A 16,328-nucleotide genomic window follows, 5' to 3' on the forward strand; every position below is an offset into this window, starting at 1 on the left:
CACGCCCGGCTAATTTTTGTATTTTTAGTAGAGACGGGGTTTCACTATGTTGGCCAGGCTGGTCTCGAATTCCTGACCTCATGATCCGCCCGCCTCAGCTTCCCAAAGTGCTGGGATTCCAGACGTGAGCGACAGCGCCTGGCCTCAAGACACAGTTTTTAAAAAAATATAAAAGCCCGATTTCTTGACATCAATAATTAATATCTCAACCTGAATTAGTGATTACTTATAAGGTGCCTCCCTCTCCGCTAGGAGGCCCCACTTCGCATCAGATTTCTGTGCAGTGCTTCTTACCCACCTACACCGGAAAGGGGCTTCTGTATTATTAAGAGCTACTCAGGAAATACCTAGAGGACTGAAATCCAGGACCGGGGAGGCCGCAGGTAACCCCGAATAGAACTCCCGCCTACGGAGGACATTTTCAAATTCACCTAATTATTCCAGGGCTAGTTCGTAGGAGGATGGGCTGGGGGCATGACAGAGTTTCCTCCAGGAGTTATCTTCCCCACACCCCCCATAACTCTGAGTTCTCTTTTCCGCAGCTTGCCCCTGGCACCAAGAGAGTTGCTTGCAGCTCTGCCCCTCTGTGACACAGCCGCCCTCCGCCCCTGACCCCGCCCATCACCAAGACCTGAGACTGCTGCCTGTTAGTGACTAGCAAATTAGCCCCCATCACCAAGACCTGAGGCTGCTGCTGCTGCCTGTTAGTGACTAGCAAATCAGCCCCCATCACCAAGACCTGAGGCTGCTGCCTGTTAGTGACTAGCAAATCAGCCCTCCATCTATTTACCCCACTGCTACTGTCTTAAATTAGGCCTCCCCTATATCCAGCCTGAGTTATCATTAAGCCCGTTCACTGGACATCCTCCCAGCTGTGCAGCCGCTCTCCACACCCCCGCCACACACCCCATTCTTGCACCTGCTGTCAGAGCGGTATTTCTGAAACAGAAATCTGATCTTGTTACTTGACTACTTAAAATGTGAATGGTTCCCTTCAGCTTTTTTTTAGGGAATTTCAATCTGGGGTTCATACATAGAACTGAATTTCAATATAATTTCAAATTCTGCCAATAACAAGAATGAGCTTGGAAGAAGATCTCAAGCTTCATATGAGAAAATAGGGCCACATCTGAAGTTAGCCATTGCTCTGAGTTCTGGTTCTTATTAGAGGGAAATGGTATTTAGATATAACGATCTGGCTCTAGGAGTGCTCACTGCTGTGAGTTTGACCTTATTTCTAGTAAAAGACTTTTTTTTAAGGTAAAATATATCATAAGTTTACATTGATACTGTCCATCCAAATTCATGATTCCAGATATGGGTCATGCAAATGAGCCAGAAACATCAAACAGGAAACATAACAAAAAGCTATCAAAAGCTACTCGGATTATGTCAAAAGGACTCAGAAACCAATTTAAAGAAATTTTTCCATGTCAAAGATGGGAGAATTAAAGCACTAAATGGACTAGAACTACAAAATATTAAAATATATCAAATATGTTTAAATCTAGGTGTTTGTAATGATGATGATTTTTTTTAAATTTATTGTCACTCTTAGAGAATGCTAGGAAACCAACTCATTATTTTGAAAACTGGTAAGTAAACGGGATGAATTAAGCATTTACTCTGCTTTCCCTGGACTGTCTGGGACCCAAAAAATTGATAAGGAGAAGTTTCTCTTTACAGAAGTACCACTAATAAATAAAGAAGAAATGATATCATTTTAATATCACCACTTTTCATTTTCTACTGAAATAATGGATAAAGACAATGATCCTCTGTATTAGTCAGGGTTCCCTTAGAGGGACAGAACTAATAGGATATATACATATGAATGGGAGTTTATTAAGTATTAACTTACACAATCACAAGGTCCTACAATAGGCTGCCTGCAAGCTGAGGAGCAAGGAGAGCCAGTCTAAGTCCCAAAACTGAACAACTTGGAGTCCGATGTTCAAGGGCAGGAAGCATCCAGCACGAGAGAAAGATGTAGGCTGGGAGGCTAGGCCTATCTTGCCTCTTCACGTTTTTCTGCCTGCTTTATATTCCCTGTTAGCGGTTTAGGTGGTGCCAACTCAATTAAGGGTGGATCTGCCTTCCCCAGCCCACTGACTCAAATGTTAATCTACTTGGGTAACAACCTGACAATGATCAATATTGCATCTTTCAATCCAATCAAGTTGACCCTCAGTATTAACCATCACAAGTCCACCCCTTGACAACTTGAACCCATACACATCTCCTGAGATCATTCATAATCTTCAAATAAGACAATAATAAGGTCATAATTATGTCTAACATAACTGAACTGTCCTTTGTACAACTGGAAATGCAGTCCCCAACTCACATACTATTACATAAAGTTAACAATACTTAAATGCTGATATGAAGTCAGTGAATCTCATATCACATGATAAAGGAAAAGGAAATAAAATGAAGATATTTTCTTAGTACAAGTGTATACATGCACAAACATGTTTTTAACAAAAGAAGGAGGAAATTCTCATGACAATTACAGTCCTCGTTTCTGCAGCTGGTCATGTGCTCATAGCTGGTATTGATGACTACCTTTTTCTACTACCCATTCTGTATTCCCTTTGCCTTCAGCAAGTACCTGAACAGGTGGTGGTTTTTTTTTTTCCTGGTGGAGTGACCCAAACCTTCATTCCTGAAGGGTTTGGGCCATTTGTAGTCCTGCCTGGATTGGGCTGTTGTAGTTTCCCATTGACCTTAATCACAGGGTAATACTAAGAAACGAACTAATGGATCTCCTGTGTTCCATGTGTACTCTTTCTTACCTCTACTGTGGAGTAGTAGACTGATTTCATCTTGATAGTCTGGGTCAGTCACCCCAGCTAACATTGTAACTCCCTTCTTAGTCTGTTAACTTAGAGGTAGGAGGAGCCCAAAGTGTCCAGGTGCCAATCTTAACTTATAGTTTAATGGAATTGTTTTGTCTCCTGGTGGCAGCGTTTCTCCCTCTGGAACTAAGACCTCTAGACCAGCAGAATGTAATGCCATAGAAACAGGAAGCAAAAATGTTGCTAGTGGATCACTAGGGGTGATGGTGAGTGGTGCCACTTCCACTTCCACCCCTTGATTCCTGGACCCGTGATTCCTGGCTACGGGAGAAACAGTACCATATATTGGATGCTGATTCAGAGCATACACGGTCTTCTGGAAATCTTTGCCCCAGCCCTGCAAACTATTGTCACCTAGTCAGCATTGTAGTTGTGATTTCAAAAGGTCGTTCCACTGTTCTGTCAACCCGGCTGCTTCAGGATGATGGGGAACATGGTAAGACCAGTGAATTCCATGAGCATGAACCCACTGCCACACTTCTTTAGTGGTAAAGTGAATGCCTTGGTCAGAGGCAATGCTGTGTGGAATACCATAATGGTGGATAAGGCATTCCGTGAGTCCACGGATGGTAGTCTTGGCAGAAACATTGCATGCAGGATAGGCAAACCCATATCCAGAGTAAATGTCTATTCCAGTGAGAACAAACCTCTGCCCTTTCCATGATGCAAGAGGTCCAATATAATCAACCTGCCACCAGGTAGCTGGCTGATCTCCTGAGGAATGGTGCCATATTGCGGGCTCAGTGTTGGTCTCTGCTGCTGGCAAATTGGGCACTCATTGGTGGCCATAGCCAGGTCAGCCTTCATGAGTGGAAGTCCATGTTGCTGATCCCATGCATAACCTCCATCCCTGCCATCATGGCCACTTTGTTCATGGGCCCATTGGGCAATGACAGGGGTGACTGGGGAAAGAGGCTGAGTGCTGTTAACAGAATGGTTCATCCTATCCCCTTGATTATTAAAATCCTCCTCCACTGAGGTCACCCGTTGGTGAGCACTCACATGGGATATAAGTATCTTCACAGTTTTTGACCACTCAGAGAGGTCCATCCACATACCTCTTCCCCAAATTTCTTTGTCACCAATTTTCCAATCATGCTTCTTACAAGTCCCTGGCCATTAAGCCAAACCAGTGGCTACAGCCCATGAATCAGTGTATTATTGCACATCTGGCCATTTCTCCTTCCATGCAAAGTGCACAGCCAGGTGCGCTGCTCGAAGTTCTGCCCATTGGGAAGATTTCCCTTCATTGCTGTCCTTCAGGGATGTCCTAGAAAGGGGCTGTAGTGCTGCAGCTGTCCACTTTCGGGTGGTGCCTACATATCATGTAGAACCATCTATGAACCAGGCCCTGATTTTCTCTTCCTCTGTCAACTGATCATAGGGAACGCCCCATGAGGCCATCAGTGCAGGCTGGGGGACAGAAGGCAGGGTGGCAGGAATGGGGACCATGGGCATTTGAGCCACTTCCTCATGTAACTTACTTGCGCCTTCAGGACCTGCTCAAGCCCTATGACAAATATACCACTTCCATTTGTTGATGGAATGCTGCTGTGCATGACTCACTTTATGGCCAAATGGGTCAGAAAGCACACAGTTCATGATAGGCAGTTCAGGTCACATATTGACTTGATGACCCATAGTCAAACATTCAGTTTCCACCAAAGCCCAGTAACAGGCCACAAGCTGTCTCTCAAAAGGAGAGTAGTTATCTGGAGAATATGTCAGGGCTTTGCTCCAAAATCCTAGAGGCCTCCACTGTGATTCACCTATGAGACCTACCAATGGCCCCAAACAGCCTCTGTATCTGCCACTGCTATCTCAAGCACCATTGGACCTGCTGGGTCATATGGCCCAAGTGGCAGAGCAGCTTGCATAGCAGCCTGGACCTGTTGCAGAGCCTTCTCCTGTTCTGGACGCCACTGAAAACTGGCAGCCTTTCGGGTCACTTGATAAATGGGACATAGTAACACACCCAAATAAGGAATGTATTTCCTCCAAAATCCAAATAGGCCTGTTAGGTGTTGTGCCTCTTTCTTGGTAGTAGGAGGGGCCAAATGCAGCAACTTATCCTTCATCTTAGAAGGAACATCTCGACAGTCCCCACACCACTGGACCCCTAGAAATTTTACTGAGGTAGAAGATCCCTGAATTTTAGTTGGATTTATTTCCCATCCTGTGGCACACAAATGTCTCACCAATAAGCCCAGTGTGTTTGTTACTTCTTGCTCACTTGATCCATTCAGCATAATGTCATCAATGTAATGGACCAGTGTGATATCTTGCAGAAGCAAAAAGCAATCAAGATCTCTCCAAATAAAATTATAACACAAAGCCGGAGAGTTGATATTCCCCTGAGGTAGAAGAGTAAAGGTATATTGCTGGCCTTGCCAGCTGAAGGCAAGTTGCTTCTGGTGAGCCTTATAGACAGGAATGGAGAAAAAGGCATTTGCCAAGTCAATGACTTGGTACCAGGAGATGTGTTAATTTGCTCAAGCAATGAAACTACATCTGGTACAGCAGCTGCAATTGGAGTCACCACTTGGTTAAGCTTACAGTAATCCACTGTCATTCTCCAAGATCCATCTGTCTTCTGCACAGGCCAAATGGGAGAGTTAAATGGGGATGCAGTGGGAATCACCACCCCTGCATTTTTCAAGTCCTTGATGGTGGCACTAATCTCTGCAATCCCTCCAGGGATGCAATATTGTTTCTGATTTACTATTTTTTGATTTACTTTTTGTTTGATTTACTATTTTTCTAGGTAGAGGCCGCTCAAATGGCTTCCATTTGGCCTTTCCTACCATAGTAGCCCTCACCCTTCCAGGCAGGGAGCCAATGTGGGTGTTCTGCCAGCTGCTAAGGATGTCTATGCCAATTATGCATTCTGTCATGGGGAAATGACCACAAGATGAGTCCAGGGACCCACTGGACCCACTATAAGTTGGACCTGAGCTAAAACTCCATGAATTACTAACCTCCTGCTCTTTACAGGAAACACACGAGGGGAAAAGAAAAGGCACACACAATACTTCTAAGTGTAAACAGACTTTATCCCAAGTATATGGCAATACACATATAAGAAACAAATCACAGTGGGAAAGGGAGAGGGTATATATATATATATATATACACATATGACTGTGTATATATATATATAAAACTGTGTGTATATATATACACACACACACATACACACTCACCAAACTATGGAGGAATCATCACCAAACTGGGAAGCAACAGCCTAGGCTCCAGAGTTGGCCACCCATCTGTGCACAGATGAGGAGGAGTCTTGTGGAGCTTCAGTGTGGTCTGGGACCCTAGCTTGTTTATAACGAGTTGTTTGGCATGAGTCCCAGTCACGAGGGCCCTTTGTGCCTGGCTTCAAGGAACACAAAAAGGTCAACTTGTTTTTGCGATTGTCTGTTGTTTTTCAATAACTAACATACAGGAACAGATTTCTGCGAAACAATGCTGGATGAACGCCTCAAGGGGTTCATGCAACCTGTTACGGGACTTGGTGACTGTTGTTTCTTTCTATGTTCAATTGAGTTCAGATTTAATATTTAACTTTTCCTCCACACCTCCATAAGCCCCTACTTTAACTGGAGGACCACAGTGACATTTTGGGTCCCCTGGAATCAATGTCAGCTCAGAGCCAGTGTTCGGTAGTCCCCAAAATATCTGATCATTTCCCTTTCCCCAATGCACAATTACCCTGGTAAAAGGCCAGAGGTCTTTTTGGGGAAGGATGGGAGAAAAGATTCATTGCATACATTGTCAGTAATGTAGTGGGGTCCTTGCTCAAGGGAACTGGGCCTCCCCTTCATTCAAGGGGTTCTGGGTCTGTAAACCAGCTCAAGTCTGGAAATTGATTGAGGGGCATGAGCCTCTGTTTTTATAATTCAAATTAGTCTTTTGTCCATTCGACCTAGAAGTTTTCTGTTTGTATAATTTAAGTAAGAATGCAGTAGGCTTTCTATCAATTTCACTTCTAGGAACACCATGATTAATTAGCCAATGCCAGAGCTCTAAACGTGTCAGACCAATTCTGATTGCCACTTTGTCTCTGCTGTCCATTTTGTTAGCTATGCCCACCTTACCTTTGACAGATGAGTGCCACCACTTGGCCCCTGCCACCTCGGTATCCAATTATTTCCATTGTGTTTAAATTTTGTAATTGAGTGACTGTGGTCCCACTGTTAGATCTGACATACAGAGAAGAGCAATTACAGGGCTCTTCAAAAATGCAGGTGCTGCCCTCACAAATCTATTTCACAAGGCATTGGTCAAGAATATATCTTCTGGACCCTTCCAGCTGGGATGAGTAGGTCTAAAGTGACTAGTCCACTCCACCATCCCAATCTCCCTAAGCCTTTGGGTCCCTTCCTCTACATTAAACCAAGGGAGATCAGGCATTTCCAGCTCACTCACAGTGGGCCATCTTTTAATCCATATTTCAGTTAACCAAGCAAATAAACTATTAGAACCTTTTTTAACTCCCTGAACTGCAACTTTAAATGCAGAATCCCTACTTAGTGCACCCAAATCAATACATTCAGTCTGATCCAACTCTATGTTCCTTCCACCATTATCCCACACCCTTAATATCCATTCCCATGCTTGTTCTCCAGATTGCTATTTATATAAATTAGAGAACTCAGGCTGGGCACGGTGGCTCACGCCTGTAATCCCAGCACTTTGGGAGCCCGAGGCGGGCTAATCACGAGGTCAGGAGATCGAGACGATCTGAAGGGGGCCTGCCCCTCCACACCTGTGAGAATTTCTCGTAAGGTGGAGATGAGAGACTGAGAAAAGAAATAAGACACAGAGACAAAGAATAGAGAAAGAACAGTGGGCCCAGGGGACAGGCACACTCAGCATGTGAGGACCTGCACCGGTGCCAGTCTCCAAGTTCCTGTAGTATTTATTGATTACTATTTTCACTATCTCAGCCAGGGGAGTGCAGCAGAACACGGTGAACAGGGTGATGGTGGGGAGAAGGTCAGCAGGAAAACATGTGAGTAAAGGAATCTGCATTATAAATAAGTTCAAGGGAAGGTACTATACCTCGATGTGCATGTAGGCTAGATTTATGTTTCTCTTTACCCAAACATCTCAGTGTAGCAAAGAGTAACAGAGCAGTATTGCTGCCAGCATATCTTGCCTCCAGCCACAGGGCGGTTTTCTCCTATCTCAGAATAGAATGAATGGTCGGCTTTACACCAAGACATTTCATTCCCAGGGACATGTGGGAAACAGAGGCCCTCCTCTTATCTCAACTGCAAAGGGCCTTCCTCTTTTACCAATCCTCCTCAGCACAGACCCTTTACGGGTGTCAGGCTGGGGGGGACGGTAATGTCTTTCCCTTCCCACGAGGCCATATCTCAGGCTGTGTCAGTGGAGGGAAACTTGGACAATACCCAGGCTTTCTTGGGCAGAGGTTCCTGTAGCTTTCCACACTGCATTGTGTCCCTGGTTAATAGAGAATGGAGAATGGCGATGACTTTTACCAAGCATACTGCCTGCAAACATATTGTTAACAAGGCACATCCTGCACAGCCCTAAATCCCTTAAACCTTGACTCAATACAGCACATGTTTCTGTGAGCACAGTGTTGGGGCTAAAGTTACAGGTTAACAGCATCTCAAAGCAGAACAATTTTTCTTTGTACAGATCAGAATGGAGTTTCTTATGTCTTCGTTTTTCTACATAGACACAGTAACAGTCTGATCTCTCTTTCTTTTCCTCACACCATCCTGGCTAATATGGTGAAACCCCATCTCTACTAAAAAATACAAAAAAATTAGCCGGGCATGGTGGCAGGCACCTGTAGTCCCAGCTATTGGGAGGCTGAGGCAGGAGAATGGCGTGAACCCGGGAGGCAGAGCTTGCCGTGAGCCGAGATGGCACCACTGTACTCCAGCCTGAGGAGTGAGACTCCATCTCAAAAAATAAATAAATAAAAATAAATAAATAAATTAGAGAACTCAAACAGTTCTTTTCCAGTGTAGCGCACCTCCCCATCGGTCACACTTTCAACCTCACCTCTAGGGGTCCGCTGGGACTTCAGTCTATTTACAGATCTAGAGGCAAACAGAGGTGTTGGGGGTGGCTTCTGAGAAAAACCATCATTATCTTGACTGGCAACTGCCTCAGGGGAAGCCATCGCTGTTGCCTCAGGCAGTGCAGGATTTATCTCCTCAGACAAAGGTGAAAAGGCTGATGGCAGCATGGGTCAGGGAGGGGATGTTGCCACTACTGGAGATGGGGAAGCTGTTTCTTCTGGCAAAAAAGGTTCATCAGAGTTTACAAACTCAGTGTCCCAGCTTCATCAGGGCCCCCCACGCCCCAACACACATCCCCATTCCAAGTTGCAGGGTTCCATTCTTTTCCAATCAATGCCCTCACTTTAACAGTAGGCACCTGGCGAAGCTCTGCATGCATCTTTCATTGCAGGTCAGCCACTCGCATGATAAGAGTTTGTGTCTGTTTTTCCACAATTTCAGCAGTTTCTCTGCAGGAGATAAGAATCTCACTTAGGGCAATCTTAGCAGACTTGAGGCTCAGTATCTTCTTCTGAAGCTGGGAGACAAAATCCCTGAGTGTATCATTTTGTTTTATCACTTTGTCCACTGGACTTAGGAGCAACCAACCAGCTTCATTATGCTCCTTGGTTCTCCACATATGGTCAAGGGTATTCTGTATAGTCACTAAACTCCTTGCCTCTCATGAGCGGTGAATCAGGAGTGACAAATGTATTTATTTGGCGTAACTCTCTAAACAGTTTCTGCCAAGGACTATCGGTGTTCTCCATATTATTAGAAGTAGAGTCCTTAGCATTTTTTGGTCTAATCATATTAAGAAGACAACTCCAGAAACCCCAAAACCAATGAAAGAACTCCATCCTTAAGATTCTATTCCTCTAGAACCACTCCTGGTACCAAAATCTGTATTAGTCAGGGTTCTCTTAGAGGGACAGAATTAATAGGAGATATATATATATACATATATACGTATATATGTATATATACATATATACATATATATGTATATATACATATATACGTATATATGTATATATACATATATACATATATATGTGTATATATATACACATATATATTTTTTTACTTAATAAACTCATAGATATATATATATATATAAATGAGTTATTAAGTATTAACTTACACAATCACAAGGTCCCACAATAGGCTGTCTGCAAGCTGAGGAACAAGGAGAGCCAGTCTGAGTCCCAAAACTGAACAACTTGGAGTCTGATGTTCAAGAGCAGGAAGCATCCAGCATGGGAGAAAGATGTAGGCTGGGAGGCTAGGCCCATCTTGCCTCTTCACGTTTTTCTGCCTGCTTTCTATTCACTGGCAGCTGACTAGATGGTGCCCACTCGATTAAGGGTAGATCTGCCTTCCCCCCAGCCTACTGACTCAAATGTTAATCTCCTTGGGCAACAACCTTATAGACACACCCATGATCAATATTGCATCCTTCAATGCAATCACATTGACTCTCAGTATTAACCGTCACATCCTCAATGGCTGCAAATATCATGAAAATAAAGAACACCATAACTTTTTGCCTCCTGATGAAAATCATGAAAAAGTCAAATCAAATCTGGTTCTAATCAAGTCTTCAGGACAATTTATAGGTTTGCAGTTAATGCAGAGGAAAGAGGAAGAGGTGAAAACACCACAAATGCAATTAGTCAAACCCAAACTCTGGAAAACTACAACATTAATGACCTGAGTTTTCAATAATTCAAAGATAGGAAAAAATAAATGATGAAAAACTAAAGAATAAAATAAGATATAAAATAAAAATGGAGCAATTAAAATATTTGAAACATATTTGAACACTGATCCAAACAAAAGAAATTTTTTAAAAATTTATGAGACTATATGGGAAATTTGAAGAGTTTCTGAACTCGATATAAAAGACTTACTTTTTTGGTGTGATAAATAGCAGTGTTATTATATTTTTTAAATAAGTCAGTTGAGAGTATATTAGTCCATTTTCCCACTGCTAGAAAGAAATACCCAAGACTGGGTAGTTTATAAAGGAAAGAGGTTTAATTGACTCACAGTGTCACATGGCTGGGGAGGCCTCAGGAAAGCTACAATCATGATGGAAGGGGAAGCAAGCACATCTTACATGGAGGTAGAAGAGCAAACAACAGGAAAAACTGCCACTTATAAAACCACCAGATCTTGTCAGAACTCACTCGCTATCATGAGAACAGCATGGGGAAAACTACTACCGTGATCCAATCACCTCCTTCCCTCCACGTCAAGATTACAATTCAAGATGAGATTTGGGTAGGGACACAGAGCCAAAACATATTAGTGAGATATATGCTGAAAGATTTATCAGTGAAATGGCAAAGCCATAAATATTCAGGAACCAAAATTGGGTTCCTGAATATGGTAGCAGGAATGGGGGAAAATGGTTGATACATCTTTCAGAATGCAGAGCAAAAATCCCAAGAGATGGGAAATACAGCATAATTTTTTAGAAAAGAAAGAAAAGAACAGTCCAGGAAATCTAACATCCAAGTATTAGAAGTTCTACGAAGAAAAAAAAAAAAAACAGAGAAAACGCACAGAAGGAAATAACCATGGCAATTATTTAATGAAATTTCCTAGAACTGAAATGCCTCCCTGAATGCCTAACTCAACAGATAAAATCAAGCACGGAAAAAGCATAAAGCATAGCACCATGAAGTTTCAGAATACTGTTATACAATAGTTCGAAATTGTTTGGAAACCCTGCAAGCCTCTAAAGAGAAGAAGAGTTCATGAACAAAGAGTCTAATTCAATAAAAATGAATTAGAAGTTGTCAAGAAAACTACTGCAAGTTAGAAGACAAATGGACCAATACCTTCAGAGCTCTGAAAGTATTTTCAGTTAGAAATTGGAATTGCTATATACGCTTTCTCAAGGAAATACTGGAGGATATGTTCTGTGGCAGGCCAATTCTCCCTGACAATCACACAGACAAGCCTGCATAGCCCTTCAGTTACACAGACTAATTTCCACAGAGCTGCCTTAACATTGAGCAAATAGTTAAGCCTAGGGAAATCAGTGCCCAGACATCAGAGATAGAAATGAAACATATGGTCAGTAGGAGCCTTCCATGGGCTTCTCCCTAACCTGGAGCAAATCAAAATAATAGAGACAGTCTTACATTCCCAGTGCCAGGACCCATATCTGAGACGAGTCAAGGTAACAGAGGCAGCTGTTTGAATAGATTCATTGGAGAGTCTAAGGCAGCTCTCCAGACAAGCTGTAAAGGACATAAGATAGAAATAATCACTCTGGTACCACAGTAGGCAGGCCTTGAAGGTACTGGGGCCCTTTTAATCATACTTTTGCATCTGACCTTCTAGTTGAAACAAAATTAGTTACCAATAGACTTAGGCAAATGCTATACTGCATGTAGGCACATAACTCCAACCTATATAAGCACCAAGAAAGTTGTAACACTTTGAATTGGTCTGGTGGAATTATCTCCAGCCTTCTCTCGGTATCCAGTTACAGCAATAAATTCCCTTCTTTCCAAGTTTGTCTGCTTCTCATTATTGGGCCTCGAGAAAACACAGCCAGATCCAGCTTGGTTCCAGGAACAAAAATTTTGTCGAGCCAGCCAGGAGGCCGCCAGGATGGTGGCTGCCTTTGATGCTGGCAGTTTGCAATGAGACAGTCATGAGGAAACTCCCAGCAGCTGCTGGGTAAGATTGTCCTGGGGACTCTACTGAGGGCTGTCCCGTGGACAAAACCACACATCCTTTTCATCACCTGGGAAAGAACGGAAGTTTGGCAGAAGCAGATGTGCTCAAAGAGTGAGGAAAACCAGACCATATATTATTTCCTTATCTGGGCTATTAAGCCTTTTGTTCAGTACCATTGGGAAGATAATAGGTCTTTTTTGTACTCCCGTTTGCTGTTTGGTTTGCAGGCCTTTTTCACCTAGGTGCACTTCCTTCTGTGTCTATCTGACACTATTTCTGTGTCCGTGTCTATCTGAAACTATCTCTGTGTCTGTACCTATAGCCTTGTTGAATTTAAGATGGGGAATGCTGCTCCCTTCCCCCAGGGAGCCCTCTGGGAAAGATCCTGTTGGATTGGAAACAGTATGGGTACCCTCCCATTACTAAAAAGAAAATGATTCACTATTGTAATACGGTTTAGCCAACATATGTTTTGGGATCTGGGGAATGGTGGCCAATTTTTTGATCTTTAAGCTACTTTACTATCTATCAGAACAGTTTTGTCAGTGTCAGGGAAGACAGGCAGAAGAGCCTTATGTACAAGCATTTATGTTACTGCATAATCAAGAGGTCAAAGGAAATAAGCTAATGGTGCAGCGCTCAGACAAGGTTTGTCTCAAGTCCCAGGGAGAGGGAGAAAAGGAATTAGAGACTCAACAAGTATTAAATGTGCTTAACCCAGTAGGTGGCGACCCAGAGGGAGCCAATGCCCCGCCACTGGCTCAGAAGGGGGAAGGGCCTTCACCCCTGGAATAGGAGGAGGCTGCAAAAATAGTCTCTCCCTCCCAAAATAGACAAGGCACTAATTTTGACTGGGGAGACACTGAGCCTGGAGCAGGGCAATTTTCCCTCCAACAATATCCTGTGGGAGTTCATTAGCGAGGAGCTCCGGCAGGATATTATTGGGCATATAGTCCTTTTCCATGTCTGATTTACTGAATTGGAAAAATTCCAATTCTTCCTACAGGGTGGATCCCCAGAAAATGACCGAATTGTTTACTGCTATCTTTGCTACCCATCGCCTTACATGGGCTGATGTGCAAGCCCTCCTAAACATCATGCTCACGGCAGATGAGAGAAGGCTAGTGTTAGAGGAGGCATAGTGCCTTCATGATGAAAGCCCCAATGATAGCCCGGACCCTAAAGAGGCAACTCCCTGAACTGACCCAAATTGGGATCCTAATGAGGCAGGTGGAGCTGGGATGAATCATCTGGAACACTATAGAAAGTGCATCCTAAAGGGCATTGGATCAAGGGTGCCAAGACCTGAAAGTCTGAACAAAGTATAGGCACTTTAGCAGACACCTATTGAGGACCCCTCAGAATTTATGGAACAGATCTGTCAGACATATAGAAAGTATACAGAGTTAGACCCACAGGACCCTGAAAACATTAGAATGGTGAATATGACCTTTACAGGGCAAAGTGCCCCAGACATTAGGAAGAAACTACAAAAAGTGGAGGCGGCTGTTGGAATGAAGCTTCCCAATTAATCGACATTGCATTCAAGGTATATAATAGCAGGGAGGCCAAGGAAACCAAGGCACTTCGGCAGGCAGCTGTACTCCTGGCAGCTGCAGGAGGAAACCCAAAGAAAAAAGGACCCCCAAGGCAGAAAGGGAAAATAGAAAAGGACCAGTACGCTTACTGTCAGGAAATAGGGCATTGGAAGAGAGACTGCCCCAAGTTAACTCAGAAGGAACCCAGGTCACTTATGGCTGTCAAGCCCAAAAATGAATCCGAGGAAGATTGAGGGTGCCCGAGACTCCCAGCAGCTCCAACTCTAACTGACATCAAAATTTCCCCAAAGGAGCCTCGGTTAAAGTTGATACTGGTGCTAGTTATTCAGTAGTTAATACACCAATAACTAAGCTTTCTGATACTTTCTGTCAGTATAGTCAGCGTAAGTGGGCAATTGAAATCAGAACAGTTCCTGCAACCCCTTTCATGTAAAGTGGGCAACAATTTGATAACTCACCAATTCGTTTATGTGCCAGACTGCCTGATACCTTTACTTAGCAGAGATTTACTATGCAAGTTAGAGACTCAGATCATCTTCCACCCAAGAGAAACGTCAGCTGTGTCTTCAAATGCCTCCAGAGCATGGACTGCAGCTGCAAGCACTGCTGGTGAGCACTGAGGCCCCACACCCTGAGGTAGAGGCAATTCCTCAAGAAGTCTTTGACAAGGTGAAGCCAGAGGTCTGGGCATGAGACCGACCTGAGAGGGAAATTAATGTGAGTCCAATAAAAAACAAACTGAAGGAAGGTCCCCAACCTATCTGGAAAAAAGCAATACCCCTTAAAGAAGGAAGTCTTGGAAGTTATCCAGCCAGCATTAATCTGGTTTTTGCAATATGGCTTAATAAGACCTTGTCAGTCCTCATACGATACTCCTTTCCTGCCATTAAAGAAGCCTCATTCCCATAAGTATAGGTTTGTGCAAGATCACAGAGCTATTAATGATATTGTGGAAGACATTCACCCCATCGTGGCTAACCCATACACTATGTTTGCTTCACTACCTAAGGATCACGAATGGTTTACAGTGCTAGACTTAAAGGATGCCTTCTTTTGCATACCAGTAGAAATAGAAAGCAAACTATTGTTTGCTTTCGAGTGGACAGACCCTGAGACAGCTGCACAGTTTCAATATTGCTGGACTGTGCTCCCTCAAGGGTTTAAAAACTCCCCAAGTATATTTGGAGAGGCTTTGATTCAAGACTTGAGAGGCTTACAATTAGAAAATGGGGTGCTACTTCAATATGTGGACGATTTATTAATTTCCAGCACCTCAAAACAAGAATGTCAAGAAAACACTGTAAAGACCCTAAACCACTTGGCAGCTTGTGAGTATAAAGTTTCAAGTAAGAAGGCCTAAATATGTAAGCAAACTGTAGAATACTTAGGGTTTTTGTTACAAGAGCAGCTAGAGCCCTGACGGTGGAAAGGCGAAGTGCAATTGCCTCCATCGTGATGCCCACAACCAGGAAGCAACTAAAGGGCTTCCTAGGAATGGCAGGATTTTGTAAAATCTGGAGTCCCAATTATGGGTTAATAGTAAAGCAGCTATATCTAAAAGGAGCAGACCGTGGGAAATCGAACACCAAATCACATTTGAGCAACTAAAGCATAAATTAATATCTGCTCTGGCTCCAGGACTGCCAAACCCACACAAACTTTTCCAACCTTATATGCACGAAAGACTAGGTCTAGCACTCTGGGTCTTAACGCAAAAACTGGGAGAAATACTACAGCCAGTGTCCTATTTTTCAAAGCAGCTCCATACTGTGGCTAGGGGCTGGCCCCCTTGTCTTAGGGCAGTAGCCACGACCTGCCTGTTGCTCAAGGAAGCTGAGAAGCTGACTCTAGGTCAGCCCACCATGATTTCTGTGCCACACTAAGTCTTGGCGTTGTTAGAACAAAAGGTGGCTATTGGCTAACAGCGGGCAGATTGGGCCAATATCAGGCTATCCTGCTCGATGACCCTGCAGTGAAACTGCAGACCACTGGAACCTTAAACCCCACCACTTTGCTGCCACCTACTGGGGAATCAGAGGAACTAATACATGACTGCCCAGAAGTTATTGATCAAGTGTTTTCTAGTCCCCTAGATTTGAAGGACACAGCCCTTTCATGTGCAAACTGGACATTGTTCGCAAACAGGAAAAGTTTAGTCATTA

The 16,328-nt window shown here is 43.5% G+C and overlaps 1 pseudogene; it reads right to left on the bottom strand.

The window, feature by feature from the left end:
• Positions 1-2,512: 2,512 nt before the first annotated feature.
• LOC129143888 (uncharacterized) lies at positions 2,513-9,030 on the bottom strand (annotated as a pseudogene).
• Positions 9,031-16,328: the final 7,298 nt, after the last annotated feature.

The sequence above is a fragment of the Pan troglodytes genome, chromosome 3, assembly GCF_028858775.2.
Source record: "Pan troglodytes isolate AG18354 chromosome 3, NHGRI_mPanTro3-v2.0_pri, whole genome shotgun sequence".
In the NCBI taxonomy this organism is placed as follows: Eukaryota; Metazoa; Chordata; class Mammalia; order Primates; family Hominidae; genus Pan; species Pan troglodytes.